The following is a 20713-nucleotide window of genomic DNA, read 5'->3' as shown; positions in this document are numbered from 1 at the left end:
TAATCATAATAACAGTAAGTACAGGATCACAAAGAACGAAATCACTGGGTAAATTGTGTTATAGACAAAAAAAAGAAAATACCAGCAAAAACAGTACTAACTGACATTAAGAAAACCACAGTTTGTGTTACATAACAGAAAACACTATGAAGTGAAAAGATTTATGAAAATTATACATTACTTTTGAATTCATTCCTTTTGGAAAAATAGTATCTAGTTTGTGAATCCAGTAAGTTTCCTTTAGAAGCTCCTCATACCTCATGGATAAAAATCAATAGGCATAAAGCTAAAGTCATTTAAGCTATGACCATTTTGATTAAAATGAGTTGCTACATGACTAGAAAATGCAGGATCGATAAAATTGTAATATCAAAAAGATGTTTATTCAGGGGTCTTGGAACTTGCTGGCTAGTTTTGGGCCCACATATTGCATTTTACACTTCTTACATGGGTTTTTAGATATATTACATCTGAACTTTTACAAGTTGCATTATTCTTAAGCTTGAAAGTTTTCTTACACTGAGAGCTATTAAAACTATCACTTTCAGTAATGTAAGAACAATGTGAACATCTTGAACGATTACATTTAGACGAAGTAAAATTAACATCAGACAACATATGAAAGTCAGTTTTAACTAGAATGTCCTTCAAATTCTTAGGACGTTTAAAAGCCATGGTAGGTTTACACAAATGTAACATTTTAACAGCAGGATTATCTGACAACTGAAGTAAATCCCAGTATTTGTTAATAATGTTGCCAATATTAGGAAGAGATGTGTTGTACTCAACTACAAAAGGCACAATATTTTGATCTTGTTTTACAGAGGCTCTAAGTGCATCATTATAGAATTTTTTACATAAAAATGATCAAACCTTCTGTAATGCTTAATTTTGCATCTTGTACGTTGTCCTAAAGTTTCGTTTGCCTCATTTAGTTTCAACAGAGCTTTACTATTTGCCTTGAACTGCTCTTCTAATTTTCCAACTTGTGTGTCCAGTTTTGCCAAACGAGAAGAGCTGAAAATTCTTTCTATCGCAAGGAAACATATCAACTATCCAAACTTAGCCAAACATCACCAAGAAAATTTTGGAAATATTTAATGAATTTCGAAAATCTAAAAATATGTCTACTGATTTAAATATTGATGATTTTTTAAAGCATTTTTCAACAAGTTCTAAAAGGAAGCCTGACAATTCAAATATTTAATCGGAATTTCAGAGTACTTGTGATAATGTGTTAGATGTTGAGCAGCTTGATTGTGTTATTAGTATAGAAGAAATTTACAAAACAATCTCCTCGTTAAAAAGATAAAAAATTAATGATTTTGAAAATAATGTGGCTGATTTTTTACCGATGCGAAAGATTTAATATCGCCTTATTTGTGTACCATACTTAATTATATATCCGTTATTAATAGCTATCCCGATGCATGGACAAAGGGAGCCATATTTAAATTTATTCAGTTTATTGGCAAATCAGCAGTTATACAATACCTTTGGCCATTTACAAACACAATAAGTAAATAAATATGGCCAAGAGGTTAAACATATATACATACAATAAACAAACAATTACAATACACATTGTAAATATTACACATTTCTAAGAAGCAGCAATAACTATAAGTTTTTCCTTCCTAATTTTCATTGCACTAAACACATATTTTGCAAGATTTCTAATGGTTCTAACATTTGAACTGGACATAACATTTGTAAATTTGGTAACAGATGCCCAAGAACTATTTTTGATTAACTTTTTGGCGTAAATGTGCAAAAGACGGTATTACGGTATTATAGAGGTATTACTCTTGTAAATGTAATAGCAAAAAATATTCTTATTATAACTGAGAAACAGAATTAGCAAATGGTGTGAGAGTGAACACGTTTTTTAACGATTCTCAGTTCGGTTTTCGAGATGGTCACTCTACTTCTGGTGCAATTTTTTGTTACATTCTGTCATTCAAAAGGGTTTAGCTAATGATTCCTAGTTATGGTGTATATTTGTAGATTATAAACGTGCTTTTGATACTGTCAACCGTGAGGCATTATGAAAGAAACTTATTAAATCAGGTTTAAGTTGCAAGATGATTAGAATGATTAAGTCAATATATTACAATGTTCTGTCATGTGTACGTATGTCAAGCTCTTTGAAAATGTCAGAGTTTTTCATTGTCACTATCGGCTTTAAACAAGATGAACCCTTGTCACCGATACTGTTTATTCTTTTTGTAAATGATATAGCTGATAATCTTGATATAAATTCTTTGACCGAGAATGACTTAGATTTATTGTCAAAATATCTAATTTTATTTGCAGACGATATTGTTTTATTCACAATTGACCGAAATAGTCTGCAAACACAAATTGACAGTCTGTGGCACTATTCTGTAAAATGGGGCTCAGAAATAACATAGACGAGACTAAAATCCGTATTTTTTTTAAACGAAAATGCAACCTTAATGTAAATTTTTCATAAATGATAAAAATGAAAATTGAAATTGTTCACAGTTTTATTTACTTAGGAATGAAATTTACACGTGCAGGAACTTTCAGAGATGCTGTTAAGCTTCTACATGATCAAGCTCTTAGAGCTTATTTTAATCTTCTGTCCTTATTGATCATGTGGACATGAATGTAAAAACAAAATTCAATGGTCCTGTCTATTTTACTATCTGGCGCAGAAGTCTGGGGTGTCTACAAGTTAAAAGAAATTGACAAGTTACATGTATGGTACGGTACGGCACACGCGCACATGTCTGTTTTGTCGCTCTTTAACCCAGAATGTGTTATTTTCACTTAAATTGTACCAGTAACCTAAATGCATGAAAAAAATACCAGTTTCAGTTTGGTACAATCAATTTTCAAGGTTTTACGGCTTTTTCAGTAACGTATGCTTGAGCGCCAAATTTCCTTTAAAAAGCTGCTGCAAAATAATTTATGACCACTTTTCCTTGCTGGGGCTTATTTTTGCCATAATTTATCAAGTTTTACCATAAACTGCACTCAAACCACACACTGTTACTGTAAAATATACCATCATTGGCACCTAAAATTTAGCCATATTAAGTCAGTAAATATGCATTTTTGAAAAAAAATACACCCTAAACAGTGAAATTGAAATATTTTTAGTTTTTCTACTTTTTCTCTGCTAAACTGCACTGAAATTGTCATTTTCTATAATAATCTGGCCGAACTAGCCCTTTTACAGCAACATCTAAACAAGTTTCAATTTTTACCCTTGCTCAACTTATAGGTTGCATTCTGCCAATTCAATTCCTTCTTTATTTTATATTAACAATAAAATATTCAGACCTCATTTTCAGCACTTTAGCGCATTTCAATGATACAAAAACCATATATGGTCATTTAGTATGACATGTCTTCTTATCAAAAATAGATATATATTGACATGTTATATTACATATAAGAAAAATAATCTGTTTTGAGAAACATCACCCTCTAAAAATGCCCCCATGAAAACAGCCGTTTAGCCATTACGCGTATGTAGACATTTTTCTCAAAGAATGAAACTTATTCCAAGAAATTCACAATGAAAATGGTCTAGATCCTTTCTTAATACAGTAAGCAATAAAACTAAGCCAAAAATATAACTGTCACCTCCTCATAGCATGGAACTACATTTTGAACTATTTAACTTCCTGTTTGGTGTAATCCGTCCTATAAGTGGAAACATATCTGAAAATAATATTTCAGGCGAAGCTGGAACTCTGAAAACGTTTTCTGTGTGTGTCATATATCTTTACGAATTTTGACAAAACCTTCTTATTTTTATAGTAATGCACCAATTGACTGAGGAGAATTGTATATTTGCACCGGAAGAAAATTTCAGAAACAGTTTTCGCGACACCACTAAAGTTGTATTTTTGTCGGTTTAGAAACATTTTGCATCACTGTTTGGTGAAGGAAGTTAGAGAAGTCGCTTAGAAAGACATTTGTAAACACTTTGCGTAATAATACTATAGTCATTGAGTTTTGGAGGACTTGTATAATAATACTGTATTGTAATTGTTGCTCAGTGGTACCTGTGGTTAGTTATGGCAGTGAATTCTGTGGATTCTTATAATCTCATTGGTAATGGGAATGAGGCGGAAGCTTATGTGGACGCAATAATGAGCACCAAACAAATTACACGTGTTCATACACTTGTATGTAGCGGAAGAAAACGGAATGCATCAGAGCCTTGCAATGTCGAATTAACAAGTAAAAAACAGAGGGTAACAGCAAAGGCCAAACGTTCTTAAAGTTTATATATTAATGGTCCGAATCCGACACCCCATAATAGTGTGTTGTCTCAAGCTGACGTTCATGTGGATATCAATCCGTCTTTAGACCAACTTGTTACTAAACTTTCAACTGATAAGCACTCAATTTTTATGTCACTTCAGGAGCGCATGGAAAAACTACAATCCGGTTTAGGAGAGCGGATATCAAAAACAGATGCTCAACTACTGGATAAAATGGTTAATAGTGAAATGAATCGTGTACGTAATGATGTTGAACATAAATTGGAGTCGTTTAAAGATGTTTTAAAAAGCAGGCATCAAATCTAAGCTTGAAGTGCTGAATGCTAAATTTGAGTCTCTTGGTGGTTCTGTACCTACAATATCTCACTCAGACATTTCTCTAAATGTGGTTATTCGAGATTTGTCAGAACACAGCAACGAGAATATTTCAAATAAGGTAAACACCCCCCTCATACGTGATTGCTTGAAAATCAGTGGTATTTCTTGTGTCAGTGCGGAGCGTAACATTTTCAGATAGTGGTAAACCTTGAGTAGTTGTAGCTCGTTTTAAAATCCAGTCGGCAGTATGATAAAATGTATATCAATAATGATCAATCACATGCTAAACGTGTAATGGCTAACAACTTTAGAATGGTTTTAACTGCTTTTAAACATCGTGATCTTACAGTGAAGGGGTCACGTGTTGTTCGTGCTCAACAAAATTCAAACAACAGTCAAAGTGCTGAAAGAAGTGATCGTGGTTCTTCCAGTTAATTCAGGAGACCAGGATAGTGCACGTGACAATGTCCGTGACAGTGGCAACAACAGATCCCATAGTGAGTGGAACAGGAATAGACGCGGAAACTGCAGATATGGACATCGTAGTAGTTACCAGAATAATCGGTATTAACTTGCAGTCGGGTTTTGGAATGTTCGAGGTTGGAGTGCTGCTACTGAATCTGACAATTTTGTTTTACGAGAGTCTTGTGTTTTAATCTGTTACCTAGATAATTTAGCTATTGCAGAAACTCAGAAACTGAAAAATAAATTTTAAATGTTAATTATTTGGGTTGAATCGTACTGTCTTGCACAGGAATGCTCGTATGGGTTCCGGTGGAGTTGGGTTGTTGATAAAAAAAAATATGAGCTTTTCAATTTATTTAATATTGTTGCTTTCGAAGGTATATTTTAGTTAAAGCTAAGTCATATGTATAAAAATGTTATTCTTTTTCCTTGTGTATTCTATTTGCCACCGGAAAATTCATCTAGATTTATTGATGCTACTGTGTTTTGGGGCGTTTTTTTTGTTGATTGTTTATTGACAGATATTTATAAATACCAAATTGTGGCCTGATACATGTTTGTGGAGATTTTAATGGGAGATGTGGAGAGCTCGAAGATTTCATAAGTGGTATTGATTTCATCAGTATGCGTAATGTTGTAGATTTTAAGACAAATTATTATGGAGAACTACTGATTGATTTTTTAATAAATACAAACATGTGTATGTTAAACGGCATGAAATTGTGTCAATAATAATTTTACCTTTCAACGAGGGGGTCGGTTGTTGTAGATTACTGTTTTACTAGTCACAATGATTTGTCATGTTTTACAGATTTTTCTGTTACAACAATCTCCGAGTTAATTAACCAGACTGGTAATATAGATATTCTAGCACCTAGTACTCCAGATCATTCTCTGTTGAAATGGAAAGTAAATATTGACTCTGACTCTGATGTATGTAGAGCTAATGATACGGAGCTTTTATGAAGTACTTCTTATGATAAATTTGATGTCACAAAAGTACCACATGTATTTTAAATGGTCCTGAATTATTACAAAGAGTAAATAGTAACATAGCTAGACTAGAGTTATCAGACACAGTTAGATACAAATTGTGCTTACCTGCCCACTTAATTCAGTAGGTACAGCGTTGGTCTACGGATCACGGGGTCGTGAGTTCGATCCTCGGGCGGGGCGTATGTTCTCCGTGACGATTTGATAAACGACATATTGTCTGAAATCATTCGTCCTGCACCTCTGATTCATGTGGGTTAGTTTGCAGTTACTTGTGAAGAACAGGTTTGTTCTTGTACAGAATCCAAGAACACTGGTTAGGTTAACTGCCCGCCGTTACATGACTGAAATACTGTTGAAAAACGGCGTTAAACTCAACAAAAACAAACAAATACAGTGAATGGTGTAATATTGTTAAAAATGACATGTATCAACATATACCATACTAAACAATCGGTCCAGGTTCTTGTAATAAACGCTTTAGATCTAGAAAGCCCTGGTGGAATGATAAATTAACCGAATTTTGGGAAAATATTAGCTTGTGTGAACGTCAGTGGCTACAGTGTAGTGCCAAAAATCAAAAATCTGACCTAGAGGTGCAACGCTCAAAACGTTTACATTGGTTTTCATTACAAAATGAAATATTAACTGACTGTAATGTTGATCAAACGTCATTCTTGAAATATATTGGTAAAATTGGTGTAAATAAGTGTAAAAAAAATAGAGTATACCCTTTGAAGTTAAATTAGCTGATGGCTCGATTTCAACGTCAATCCCAATGGTTTTAGAACAAGAGCTGTCGGAGGACAGCAACGCTCCACTATTCAACAGCCTTGTCAATTGAATGAATACAAAAGTTGAAAAAGGGGCATAATTTTGTAAAATGCAAAGTAGAGGTATTGAACCTCTGTACTGCATGTCATATCATGACAGTGAACAAGTGTGTGAAGTTTCAATCCTTTCCAATTTGTGGATACTGAGATACCAGCTTACATACAAAAACATAACCAAAAACTGCTAAGTCGAAAAAGGGGCATAATTTTGTAAAAATGCAAAGTAGAGTTATGGGACCTTCACAGTGCATGTTAGATCATGACAGTGAACAAGTGTGTAAAGTTTCAATCCATTCCAATTAGTGGATACTGAGATACAAAAATTTAACCAAAAACTGCTAAGTCGAAAAAGGGGCATAATTTTGAAAAAAAAGAGTAGAGTTATGGGACATACTTAGTGCATGTCAGATCATGACAGTGAACAAGTATGTGAAGTTTCAATCCATTCCCATTAGTAAGTACTGAGATACCAGCTTACATACAAAACCTTAACCAAAAATTTCTAAGTCGAAAAAGGGGCATACTTTTGTTAAAAAGCAAAATAGAGTTATGGAACCTGTGCAATTTAGGTCAGTTATCACAGTGAATAAGTGTGTGAAGTTTCAATCCATTCCCACAAGTGGTTACTGAGTTACCAGCTTACATACAAAACCTTTACCAAACATTTCTAAGTCGAAAAAGGGGCATAATTTTGTAAAAAAGCAAAATAGAGTTATGGAACCTGTGCAATGTAAGTCAGTTTGTCACAGTGAATAAGTGTGTGAAATTTCAATCCATTCCCACAACTGGTTACTGAGATACCAGCTTACATACAAAACCTTAACCAAAATCGGGACGCGGACGCCGACGCCGACGCCGACGCCGACGCATGGGCGAGTCCAATAGCTCTACTATTCTATGAATAGTCGAGCTAAAAATGGAAAAATGATTCTAGTTATTTATTTCGTACTTATTCGTACATACTCCACTGGATTCAGATGTTTTGGATGTAGATTGTAATGCAGATTTGCCTTTTAATAACGGTATTACTATCTTTGAGGTAGAGTCTACAAAAAAGATAAAGCCAGTATTATACATGTAGCTAAAATCCCAAGCGAAATGTTACAGAAAAAAATACATCTTTATTGTTTCACCACTCCCAATTTAATGTTTGTTTTAACAATGGCTCTATCCCCACATCATGGGGCAAATGTATTATCAACCCAATTCCGGAGTCTTCTACTGTCAACCCTAGAGATCCTCTTTCTAACAGAGGTATAGCTTTAGCTAACAGTATGTATAAAATGTACTGTAATATTTTGAGCACTCTTTTAAGTACATGGTGTGATGGTAATAATAAACTTTGTGATGAACAGAACGGTTTTAAAAAGAAGCGTAGTACCTCGGATTATATTTCAGCATTGACTAGTATCATTGATACCAGGAAAAAGTTAAAGACGTCTACCTTCTGTGCCTTCATTGATTTCTTTAAGGCTGGCGATTTAATAAATAGAGACAAACTTTGGGTAAGACTACATGAAACTGGTGCCCGTGGTAAAATGCTTCTTGCTCTTAAATCACTGTGTTCTTCTGTTTCATCTTGGGTTGGAGTTAATTCATTTACTACTGATTTGTTCAATGTACAGTGCCCGCCCGCTCAGCTCAGTAGGGAGAGTGCAGATCTACGGACCTCAGGGTCGTGAGCTCGAGCCCTGGGCGAGGCGTATGTTCTCCGTGACGATTTGATAAAAGAAATTGTGTCTAAAATAATTTGTCCTCCACGTCTGATTCATTTGGAGAAGTTGGCAGTTACTTTCGGAGAACAGGTTTGTACTGGTAAAGAATCCAGGAACACTGGTTAGGTTAACTGCCCACCATTACATGACTGAAATACTGTTGATAAACGGCGTTAAACTAAAAACAAAAAGCAAATCAATGTACAGTTTGGATTAAGACAAGGCGTTGTGCAGTCTCCTATTTTGTTCAACTTATACATAAATGATTTAGCATTTTATTTATAGAGTTTTAATGTCGGAATCACCATTGACAACGAGCACGTCTTCATTTTATTGCATACAGATGATATAGTCTTGTTGGCAGATAATGCTGAAAATTTGCAGATTTTATCAAACGCTCTCAGACTGATGTAAAATAAATGATATGTCTGTTAATATTAATAAAAAGCAACATAGTGCACTTTCGGCCAAATTCATATGTGAGAAGCGATTTTGTTTCAAGTGTGGCATCAATGTAATAAACATTACTGACAAGTACACTTACCTTGGTATTGTTCTAAGTGAACATTTAGATTTTAGTGTTACAGCTAAGACAGTAGCACAGAGTGCTAGTCGTGCCCTTGGTCTAGTTATTGCAAAGTGTTAGACTGTTGGTGGAGTCCCTTACAATGTATTCACAAAGTTATATGACTCCATTGTTACAGAATATGGTGCATCTATATGGGGCTGTAAGTCCTTTTCCTGTATAAATGCCGTCCAAAATCGTGCCATGAGATACTTTTAAGGAGTAGGAATGTACACACCAAATGCAGCTGTCATGGGTGAAATGGCTTGGCAACCGCCTTTAGTACGGCAGTGGAAAAGCATGTCTAGATATTGGGCTCGTCTTTCTTACATAGATATTTCTAGAATCAATAGGCGCTTTGCACTCTGGGCTACTTCTAAAGTAAACATTAAGTGAAGTGTAAAGTCATTTATTGTAAAATGTCAGATAAGCTTGTCTTATTTAAATGGCTATACAGATATAAGTGTTCCAATTCCTGAGAAGATGGTTGAAAAACAAATGGATAAATATAAGAATGATTGGTTACACCCTATTGTTAGGTTTTGATAGTGCTTCTGGGCACGGTCATAATAAATTACGTACATACAGATTATTAAAATCAGAATATTCTCCTGAGAAGTACTGTAATTTTATTCTTCCACTTAGACACAGAGCTGCATTTAGCAGATTTCGCTGCAGTGTGGCTACTATTAGACTGGAAACAGGAAGGTATGAAAACCTTAGGGTTGAGGACAGATTATGTTCTTTTTGCAGTGTTCTAGAAGATGAAGCACACATTTTGTTAAACTGTAGACTTTATGAAGACTTGCGTCTTAATATGCTAGCTATTACTGTCAAAGTTGATCCCTGTTTTAATAGCAAGACCTTCAATGAAAAATTGGTATTTCTTTTAGCCATTATTAACAACTGCTCCTCAGTTTGTTTCTTTTTTAACATGTATATATTTGTGAAATGAGTATGATTTTTTCCTGTGATATGTTTCTTATAATTCTGATATTAGAATGGCTATGTACCAATTTGTAATCATTTATGTTAATATTGTTTTGTACATAGAAGAGACTGAAATAAGAAATAAACTAAACTATGTTCGGTTTTGTAAATACCTTTTGTTAAAAGTCAGACCCCAAATTATACGGTGTATGGCGAATTAGGAGTAATACCTTTGTCTGTTGTTTATAAAATAGGAGCAACCAAATTTTGGTTAAAAATCATGAAGAAACCTAATTCTGCTCTATATGACATATAACTTGACCAGTGCAGAACTATTAACGTTATGTGTTGGTCAAATCAAATTAACTCCATTATAAATCACATTGGTTACACTGATATACGCATGAACTTTGATAATAATTTGAATTATTTCCCGTTGTTGAAAAAACAGATTATATAATCAATTCATTCAAAAGTGGAGTTCATCTATAAATGCTATGCCTAAATTTGAGAGCTACTGTAAATATAAAACGTCATTCTGTTTTGAGGATTATTTTGTGAAATTAAAAAAAAAATCTGCTTTACGAAAAAGTGTTCTTGCATGAAATTATGTTCACATCAGTTGGAAATTTAGATAGGTAGATAAGATAATATAGATAGAAGTAACAGACTATGTAAGATATATAACCAAAATGTTTTGTTTACCTCCCACCAGATTCTAGCCCTTTCATTGGTTGAGTAGTGTTACGTGGTTGCCCTCTATATTTCCATAGAGGGTCAGTGGGTGACCCTACATGAGAATTGCAATTCAAAATTGCGTGATGCTGACCATAAAATCAACATTATTATTTTAAAAATACAAAAGGATCCTACTACCACCTTCAGAGACCTTTCGATAAGCAATTAAGTGGTCGATAAAACAAATCAATTATTGGGTTTGTTACTGGCCCTCTACGGAAATATATAGGGTCAGTATGCTTTTATAGAAAGCTCGGCTTCGCCTCGCCCTCTATAAAGCATACTGACCCTACATATTTCCGTAGACGGTCAGTAACAAACCCAATAATTAATAGTGGAGTCAGAATATCATTTCAATCTTTGTTGTAGTAAATATACAGATATTAGAAAGATGTACCTTGGTAATACACAGTGGTCCGCTATTCAGAAATTTAATAATTTAATGTCTGCAAAAATGCTAAGCTGCTTGTTAAGCCAAGTTTATTAATTTTTAAAAGAAGCCACGCAATATAGAGTTAATGCACTTAAAAGTAATACCGCATAATTTCACGAAAATTGTTATATATGTTCTGTTTGTTTGTATGTGTCTTGAAATACTTTCGTTTATACGTTTGTTTATTGTATGCATACATTTTTATTTATTTTGAACTATCTATTTATATGTACATGTATTGTATTGTTTGTTAACATACCATGTTCTTTTTATATTTGTTAATGGCCGAAGGCATGTATAATGCAGAATTTGCTGAATAAACCTTGAACCTTGAACTTTGAACTTTGTTGTCAATATTTGCCGACATTTTAACGATTCTGTTTCCTCTATTGTGTTCCAATCATATCGTATCAGCCCATTTTTTCAATTTGCCGCGTTATTTTCACAGTTTTCCAAATGCATGATAAGTTTCTTTTGCTCAGTTAATACATCGGTAATTGGTTGCATATATATTTGTCCCTTTAACGATTAAACATAGCAATAAATAAAGAAATTAAGTAATTCATTAATGAAATGAAAAATGTTTTAGATGAAAAAAAAAACAGAAAAGGAACAAACAAGATTTAACAAACCCGCTGAATGGCTAGAAAAAGGTTGTTTTATTTTGCTAAAACACGACTGATTTGAATTGATCAGGGAAGCATAACAAGATTAAAGTCTACATACTTTGTAGTTTGTGCACATATGTAGATAAATGTTGTACTAAAATTATAAAAGTACACTGTCTATTTTGAAAAATTTTATTAATGAAAAATGGCTCTTTTCCTTTTGTTTTCTATTGTGGGAATAGGGAGTGATAGTATCAATTTTATAACCAGTAGGGAAACATTAAGATGATGTTAAAAATCACAAAACTTTTTACATCATTGTAATAATAAAAGATTAATGTTTGTGCTCGTATGTGGATAAATTATGTGGCGTAAACAAAAAACAAAAAACAAAAAAAAAATGTTATAACAATTTAAAAAATCTTTATAGTAGAAAAAATCAGTCGGATCGAGAAATCAATAACGCCGTGTTTTCAGGGGAGACAATTCTATCAATAAGCCAGCGATTTGGCTATGAAAGCTGGCAATGTCTACAGATTTTTTTTTTTTTTTTTTTGATTTTTTACTTCCTCGAATTTGTAACAAATAACGTTCAATAGCCGGTTAAAAGATTTTTGTAAGAACGATTTTTGCTTTATAATGGTACAGCTAATTTAAAAAAAGGGTTTACAGGTTTTCGGAAATATGTACGGTTTAATCATCGTTCTAATAAGTCTGGATATTACAACATGTTCTCGTAACTTCCTTGTTACTGGTTTTAAACAGTGTCACTCTTTATATTGTTTGATGGTGTTTGAGTACCACAGGTTCCTGATTTGAAACAATGTGTATTGGCACAAAGCTAATTTCTCTAAACATTAAACTTAAAAGTTGAATTATAATTGCAATATAACGAGTCCAACTTAAAAAGACGAAAGTGTATTTGTCACAGTTGACAGATTGAACAAGACTTTGTGTTATATTGTTAGAATACTGTTCATTAAGACTTTTGACTTAGAGATATTCTTTTTCATGATAGGAACACCTGCCTTTCCTACCAGATTTCAAAAATCCTTGTTGGCGAGAAGCTGATTCAAACTCGCGCATGCGCATTAGATGTCTTCCTTATTTCTTCCTTGTAGGAGCACCTAAATGTGGAACAACAGATTTATTCAGAAGACTGATCATGCATCCTTTAATATCAGATAAATGTCCTAAAGAGCCTCACTGGATAACAAGACACCGATTTACTGGAGGTAATGTTTAAAGATGTTCTATGCTTACCATCGCAAAATATCAAAATATGTTATCTTAGATGTTAGCTAAGTATAGAAAATGTCATCAAAAGTATTTAACTTTACATCAAAAGCGTTACTCAATATTAAGTCTGCTTATGTCAGGATGAATTAAGAATTGTGGAGTCAATTTTTGTGCATTCAACTTAGGGGTTACTGACTTAAGGATGGAGATTGACAAATGAGGAGCCGTAAAACGGGCCATTTATGGTTTAGCAACTTTCTGCATACAGCAATGGTATGTAACGTTATCATTTCACTCTGTAGATAAGCACACACTGTACTTGAGCAAGATAACAAAATAACATTCACTGTAGACAAGATCTCTACTGACATTTTAAAATGGCTAGTAAACATAATAAGACACTGTTTTCACAAGTTATCACCACACTGTGATAAGATAGCATGGCAAGCTGATATTATAACAAGACCCTGTTTCGACAAAACACACGTCTTTAATACGTAATAACATAGTTTTTGGTTGCGGGTTTATCCCGCTACCATAGTTAAGTGTATTTCTGACAATCATGTAGCATCTTTATTTGATTCCAAATCACATCCAAAGGATGTTCATGTGCTACACAAAATAGTCCCATTCATGAACAATGCGGATGAATTATCAATGATCAACCAGTTCTTACTCATCCTCTATCCATTCACACTGGCCATTTAGATTATATAAGACCTGTCAATGATAAGGTATTCCAGCCCATGGTTACATCATTGACTTCCAGCTGTAATGTAAGGTCAGGCAGAGTTTATCTTAGATATAAGGCACATTAGTATTTGTTTCTTATACATGTATATTTAGAGATTGGTAAAATGAAAATAAATCTAGCAAAACCCGCAACCACCAGACATCTCAAGGCTTTGATTTAACATGGTAGGATATTGTTTTTTGACAAGTTAACATCACACTCTGACATGAATTATGTCGACATAAGTTTTTCTCCTATGAAAATTATTTCTTTTTCGGGCATCTGGGTAGAACCACTGAATTCTGCAAGTTATTTTGATGACATGAAAACAGTTCTAAACCCAAAGTGAGGTGGTGAGTTGCAAGCGATTTGGAGTTGGTGACCTTAACCACTCGACCACGGAGGCCGTTGCGTAATTGCTATTGTTGTATAAAACATGTATTTCTGTGCTAACGCAAATGTTCTTTTATAAGTTTTTGTGAAATTAACACAAATCCTAGATGTTGTGAATTAGACAGTATGTACGTAAATCCTCTGGAAGCACAAATATCGCAACCAAACAAAGTCTGTTCATAAGAAGTAAGGAAATATGTGCAATTTAAGTAAATTCATACATTTTGATAGATTGCAGCTTTTAAAAAATGGTAAAGCAACTGCGAAGAACAGGAGATCTGAGTAAATAAACACGCTTTAGTATGTTGTTAGAGAAAGAGACGCGGGGGAAAAAAAGCTTAACTTTTTATGAATTTGCGGTTTAAAGAAAAAATCTGTTTTAAGAAAATGCGAAAGAATCGGGAATTGTTTCATGACCTGAATCTACCCTTACCTATTATCTCTGGTATGTGTTTATGTATTTTTGTAAAAATTTCCGTTGATATCTTGAGACATTATTCAAAAGAATTATATTCATAATCGCTCGCCACACTGATGAAATTTCTGGATCCACTCGCGGTTCACAGAAGAGAATATATATATGGTTTTATCTTAGATCGAGAAATAATTTGGTATATGTGTCTATCAATGTCTATATTGCTCAAATATTTAAATCTGTACTGTACTATAGCACTGTTACTGTATTATGTGCGTAGAGAGCTAGGGGTTTAGCATGCAGTTAGGAAATTATGTTGACCTTGCATTTAGTTTGTTTTGCTCGCATATCTTTCAACTTTGTATTAAGTTCCCCAAATAAAATCTGGCCTCGAATATAGAAAGAATGTTTATATCATGCATCCTGTTTGATTATTCCTTTCTAAGTTTCCTTTTCCGCTGGAAAACAATCTGTTTCTGTTTTTTCTTCTCCTACAAGCATGTGTCACACTTCCGGTTTGTGCGCATTTAAAAGCATAGAAACAGTTCTATCTTACACTGCAGAAGCAAAGTGTAGTCTAAACCTAATTGAATTTTTCAAGTATTGTGCATACTGCTACATTAATTCAATAAAATGTTTAGAAATAAAATACATACTGTAGTCTTGGCCTAGTATATGCCACTAGATACTAGAATTTTTCTTCTTTTTTTTTTCTTTTTTTTTAAATCATATATAATTACCATCTTAGAAACGCAAAACAATACAGTTATTCGATGGTGTATCTTTAACTTTAACCAAAGTTCGTTCATGAAATATATCAGAGAACGAAACAATTGTACTAATTGTCATTGATGATGATATGAGTGGTTTGCGTTCTTTTTAGGGAACAGGAAACACCTTTCGAACTATCTGGCTTATTTTGATAAGGCTGTACAGAAGGATATATCAAGAATAGAGACAAACGGCTACCATAACGCCATATTCGGTAATACATTTTATGTTTATTTTCGATGTTTGTATTGGCGTTTATAATAAAAGAAAAGAGGTTCGACCTATTACTGATCAAGTATACGGAATTGACCACCAAACATCTTCCCGAAGCACAACTAATGACCTGTGGTTTTTGTTTGTACTGGATTCGTCCGGCGGGGAGTATTTTTTCATTGTCGTATAAAATAGAAACGTTGGGAGTGGGGGCAAGTGTGGAGAGGTATGAGTGAGGTTTGGCACCAATAAAATAGTTTAAACTCCTCATTTGTATTTTGCCAATGACAGTTACTACTCGGTGCCCTGCCATTTTCAGTCTTCAGTTTTATCTCTGTGTGTGTTATTTCTTTGTAGTACTTCGTTGGCAACTGCGTCCTTTAAATATGGCTTTTACTGTTTAACTTTCGTCCTCGTTTCTTGTCTTGTTAAAATGAGTTATCTAATGATTCCATAATGCCATAGATTATGTTTATTTTCGATGTTTATACTGGCGTTTGTTTTAAATAAAAAGAACAGTTCCGACCTATAACCCATTAGGTACATTGTATATGAAATGTACCGCCAAACGTGTTTCTAAAGCACAACTAATGTGAACACGTGTGGGGAACAATTTTTTACACCGTTTTGTTAATGAAGGAATATTGGGATAGTGGAGGCGGGTAAAATCGAGATTTGGCGCCTGTAAAGTAGTTTAAACTCTGAATTCGTGTTTTTTTCCACTGACAGTACTACTCTGCGCCCTCAGGCTGCCATGTTCCTTCTACAGTTTTATCTGTGTCTGTTACGTCTATATAATACTTCACGGGCAACCGCTGTCTCTAAATATGGTTTTTATTGTTGGACTTTCGTCCTCGTTCCTTGCCATTCGGTACTTTGTTAGAAAAATCTTTTACCAATGATTAAGTTTAGACGACACAGATTGACAAAGAAAGCTAAAAGAACGAAAAGATAACCTTGCCAAATAAAATTTGTATAAAGTGAAATGCATGGAATAGTAACTTTTCTATCAGTACATGTCACAAAGGTTGGGGAATGAAACCAGGCTTTATGCTACTTTTTTTCTACATATGCTATGCATTAAGTTAAATGCTAATGATGAAGGCGTCTAAACTCTTCGACAGCGAAACATTTGTTTCAGTTACTCTCTATACAGCCTAAGTTTTGTGTAGACATGACAGCAGTGTACGAATAAAAGGCTTTTTTTACAAGTACGTTAAATCATATTTAAACGTTACAAATGGCCAAAAAATACCTTTGTTTTATTTTCAGACAGTATATCGCTCACAAAAGTGTTTCTTACTTCATATTTATGCTAGTAAAACAACAGCAGCCATTACGCATTCTACATGTACATTATTTAACAAGTGCAGCAGTTGCCAAAATTTTGTCCTTAAGTTCATACTGACAAAGATATTATCGCAGAAAAACCGACTCCGACAAACTGAGTTTAAGAACTTCATTCAAAATTGGTATCAGAAATTTTGTGACACTGCATGTTGTAACACACTTTCATGTTCAAGGAAAGATTGGTACAGTATGAACAGTCGTAATAGTCATGCATATGAATTGTTATGAACAATCCAAATAAAGCCGTATGTATAAAGATGAAGCAAGCATTCACATCCTTCTATTTCAGGTGATTATAGCGCTTCCACACTTTGGGACAACAGCAATTTGTTGCGAGCAGAGAAAAGCAAAAATATGACGACACCCCCTTTTACAAACGCAAACATAATTTACAACTTGAATAAACACACAAAAATAATCATTATGTTGAGAAATCCTATATCAAGGTAATTATGTTAAATATGTTTCCGATTTCTTTGCTTTATTTGCCGTGACAAGTACAACATCTGTGGACACAAGAATTTTGCAAGACAATATGGCGGGAAGACATAACCAAATTGTACATTTAAAATGCATCTTTAGTTATTTAGTTATCACCTTGCGTTTCAGAGAAACAGATTTTACTAACATCTAGTCAGTAATTATTATTTAAACACATCATTTGATAGAAGAGTCGCAAATGGTGTTTGTAATGGTAAGTGCTATTGCAAATAAATAAAAAAAGTAATCGTGGTCAATACCATGAAATAGAAAAATCTCAAAGTAACATATCCTCTCGAAGAGTTATCCTGATTATGAAATAATTTCACGCCAAAGTTCTCCAGTGAACATCTATCAAAGACTGTTAATAACATTCAGGTTTTGTCAAGACACATCCATTAAAGCTAAGAATTGTAATATCTTCACACGTCCTCTTCATCTAAACCACATGTACCATTTTAAAATATGTTCGCATAAATGCTCCTTGGCATTCTTCTCAGTTTCAAATCCATTTGAATTGCCAAAGCAAACTTCGAAGAGTACCTCTTCTTCAGGTCAGTTTTCAAAATTAATCGGCAGAAATATTGCTTGGAACAAAATTGTTACATGTTTGAGTGATTAAAGGTCATCATGGCCCATTTGTTACATTTTCCTTTGTAAACTCATCTCTCCTGGCAATATATCGTGGTGGGACATTATTGGAGGAGTTTATTTACATGTGTATCAAAGACAAACGTTGCATATACCTCTGTCTACTTCTTTAGTTAATATTATGCAGTATGCTTCTTTCTATATAAGATATATGGTTTCATGTTATCATATCCATATTATATCTGTTTGAAAGAAACAAGTTTGAGCCGCGCCATGTGAAAACCAACATAGTGGCTTTGCGACCAGCATGGATCCAGACCAGCCTGCGCATCCATGCTGTTCGCTTTCAAAGCCTATTGCAATTAGAGAAACTGTTAACGAACAGCATGGATCCTGACCAGACTGCGCGGATACACAGACTGGTCTGGATCCATGCTGGTCGAAAAGCCATTATGTTGGTTTTCTCATGGCGCGGCTCAGATGTTTAAGGTAGCGTTGCTTCTGTAGCCTATTTGCTGCATGAACAGAGTTTCTCCATTGTTTTGTTGGACTCAGCAGTTGATTATACCTATATTTGATTAGATAGTCAAGTGTTGTTTCACAGTTAAAGGTGCTGAACCCAGAGAGGTAATTGTGAATGATCAGATTAAAGTTACTTCAATAGCGTTTGAAAGAGTTTGTGTATTTTCTCTAATATATGGGAAAGCCATCTTAAAAAAGTATTTTTTTGTTTACCGTCTCTTTGTTCATTTTTTCTCTCCAACACCTCACCTATCTTAATTGTCGACTTACTATAAGAGAGTGAACTTTTATGAAATAATAGAAATATAATAGTGTAAAAGCACATATTTTCGCTATGTCAAAATTTCGCGAATTTGAATTTTTGAGTATGTTCGCGAGGTCTAATACTCGCGAAATTATAAAAATGGTATCCAACTTGAATTTGAATTATACTAAACGGTGAATATTTACGCGAGGATTAATTTTCGCGAGATGTAGGGCCTCGCGAATATAGCGAAAATTAAACCCTTGCGAAAATTTCTGCTTTTACAGAAGTAATCTTTCAAACTAAATTGTACACCACTTCCATTTTCAAGAGCGTTAACATCACAATGACCAAATGTGAATGCTAAAACCAAGTTAAAACCAGATTATGTGTACAGAAATGATGACAAACTTTTGTTTATGATCGGGAATGGATACCAACCTTTCACGACTTTAAACAAAACGAATATTCAGCTGAATGCACACGGTAAAAGGAATCTTTTCCGTATGATAAGAGATGCTTTTCTACATTATTAAAGGAATGAATGTCATATGTTTTTTTTTTGTTTTACACACTTGTAAAACCCGAAACCGAAGTACACATATCCGATAACGACTGGCAAACCCGAAACCGAAGTACACATATCCGTTATCGTAGATATGTGTACGAGGTTTCGGGTTTTACAAGTGTGTAAAACAAAAATCAAAAATGACATTTATTACTTTTGTTTCTTTTTATAGTCATTCTTACAAATGTAGATCTACAAATTATTTCAAATCTCTGTACTGGCAGTATAAATAAAAAGTGAAAAAAGTAGTCCAACATCGGGAGCAGCGCAGAAGTTATCCGAATAAATTTGTTTTACACACTTGTAAAAAAAATTATGTTAGCCAATCAAATTGAAGGAAACGGTCCAAAAAAGAAACAAACTATGCTGAAGCTATCATAATGCAGTCTAACGACGTTTGGTTACATTATCAATTATAAGGTAAAACTGGCAGCTTTTAAATTCGATGTATCTGAAAATTTTAATTCATACGTTGAGAACAGATGAGATTTAAATAAGTCATAGTTTATTTGTTACTTAATATCAGCTCCTCAGACACATCTTCATATTATGAAATATTTGATGTACATATTAGTTACAATTTAGAATCCAACTACAAGTTTATCTTGGAGAAGCAATGTTAGTACGAAATATTAACATAATGCACTTGCTATCACCATATATATGCTGTTTAACTAATTGTTGATAACTCAATTGCACAAAATCCGTCTATACAGACAGAGAATGCATCTATCGACAGTACAAAATACCTTTCTGGTGCACAATTAGTCAGAAAGACAGTCATGCGGAAACAAATATTTTGGAGGGTCCTAAATGTCTTATTAACATTTACTGTAATTCTTTTTCTCAATTAAAAGATGATAAATACTTTTGTATTGTATTATTTTATTAGAAGTAATTGAGCTCAATACTACTTTGTCTCATTGTGATGCAGATGCTATAGAACTTTGTACACATAGTCTTACACGATCATTTTTACATGGCGAGTACTTGTATTTTAATTGCTATATACCCGTTGACTGCGCCACCATGCAACAAGCACGTCTTACTCAGTCTGTTAGTGATAAATATGGATGGAAGAAATATTTTTCACAGAAATATATATTTTTGGATCAGTTTAAGGTGAAATATTCACAATAAGTTTGAAATATGTGCAAAATTCTGCAGTTGACGTAGAAATAGTTATTACAAATAACAAAATTTTCAGAATACACTCAATGACTTTTAAAACATCCAATCTAAGCAGTATGAAAGTTTAATTCAAGAAAATATTCTAAATTCATATATTTATGAAATATGCATGATAAATAAGGACGAAAAGATGGTTAATT

Source organism: Mercenaria mercenaria, chromosome 15, assembly GCF_021730395.1.
Source record: "Mercenaria mercenaria strain notata chromosome 15, MADL_Memer_1, whole genome shotgun sequence".
In the NCBI taxonomy this organism is placed as follows: domain Eukaryota; kingdom Metazoa; phylum Mollusca; class Bivalvia; order Venerida; family Veneridae; genus Mercenaria; species Mercenaria mercenaria.
This window is presented reverse-complemented; position numbering follows the sequence as displayed.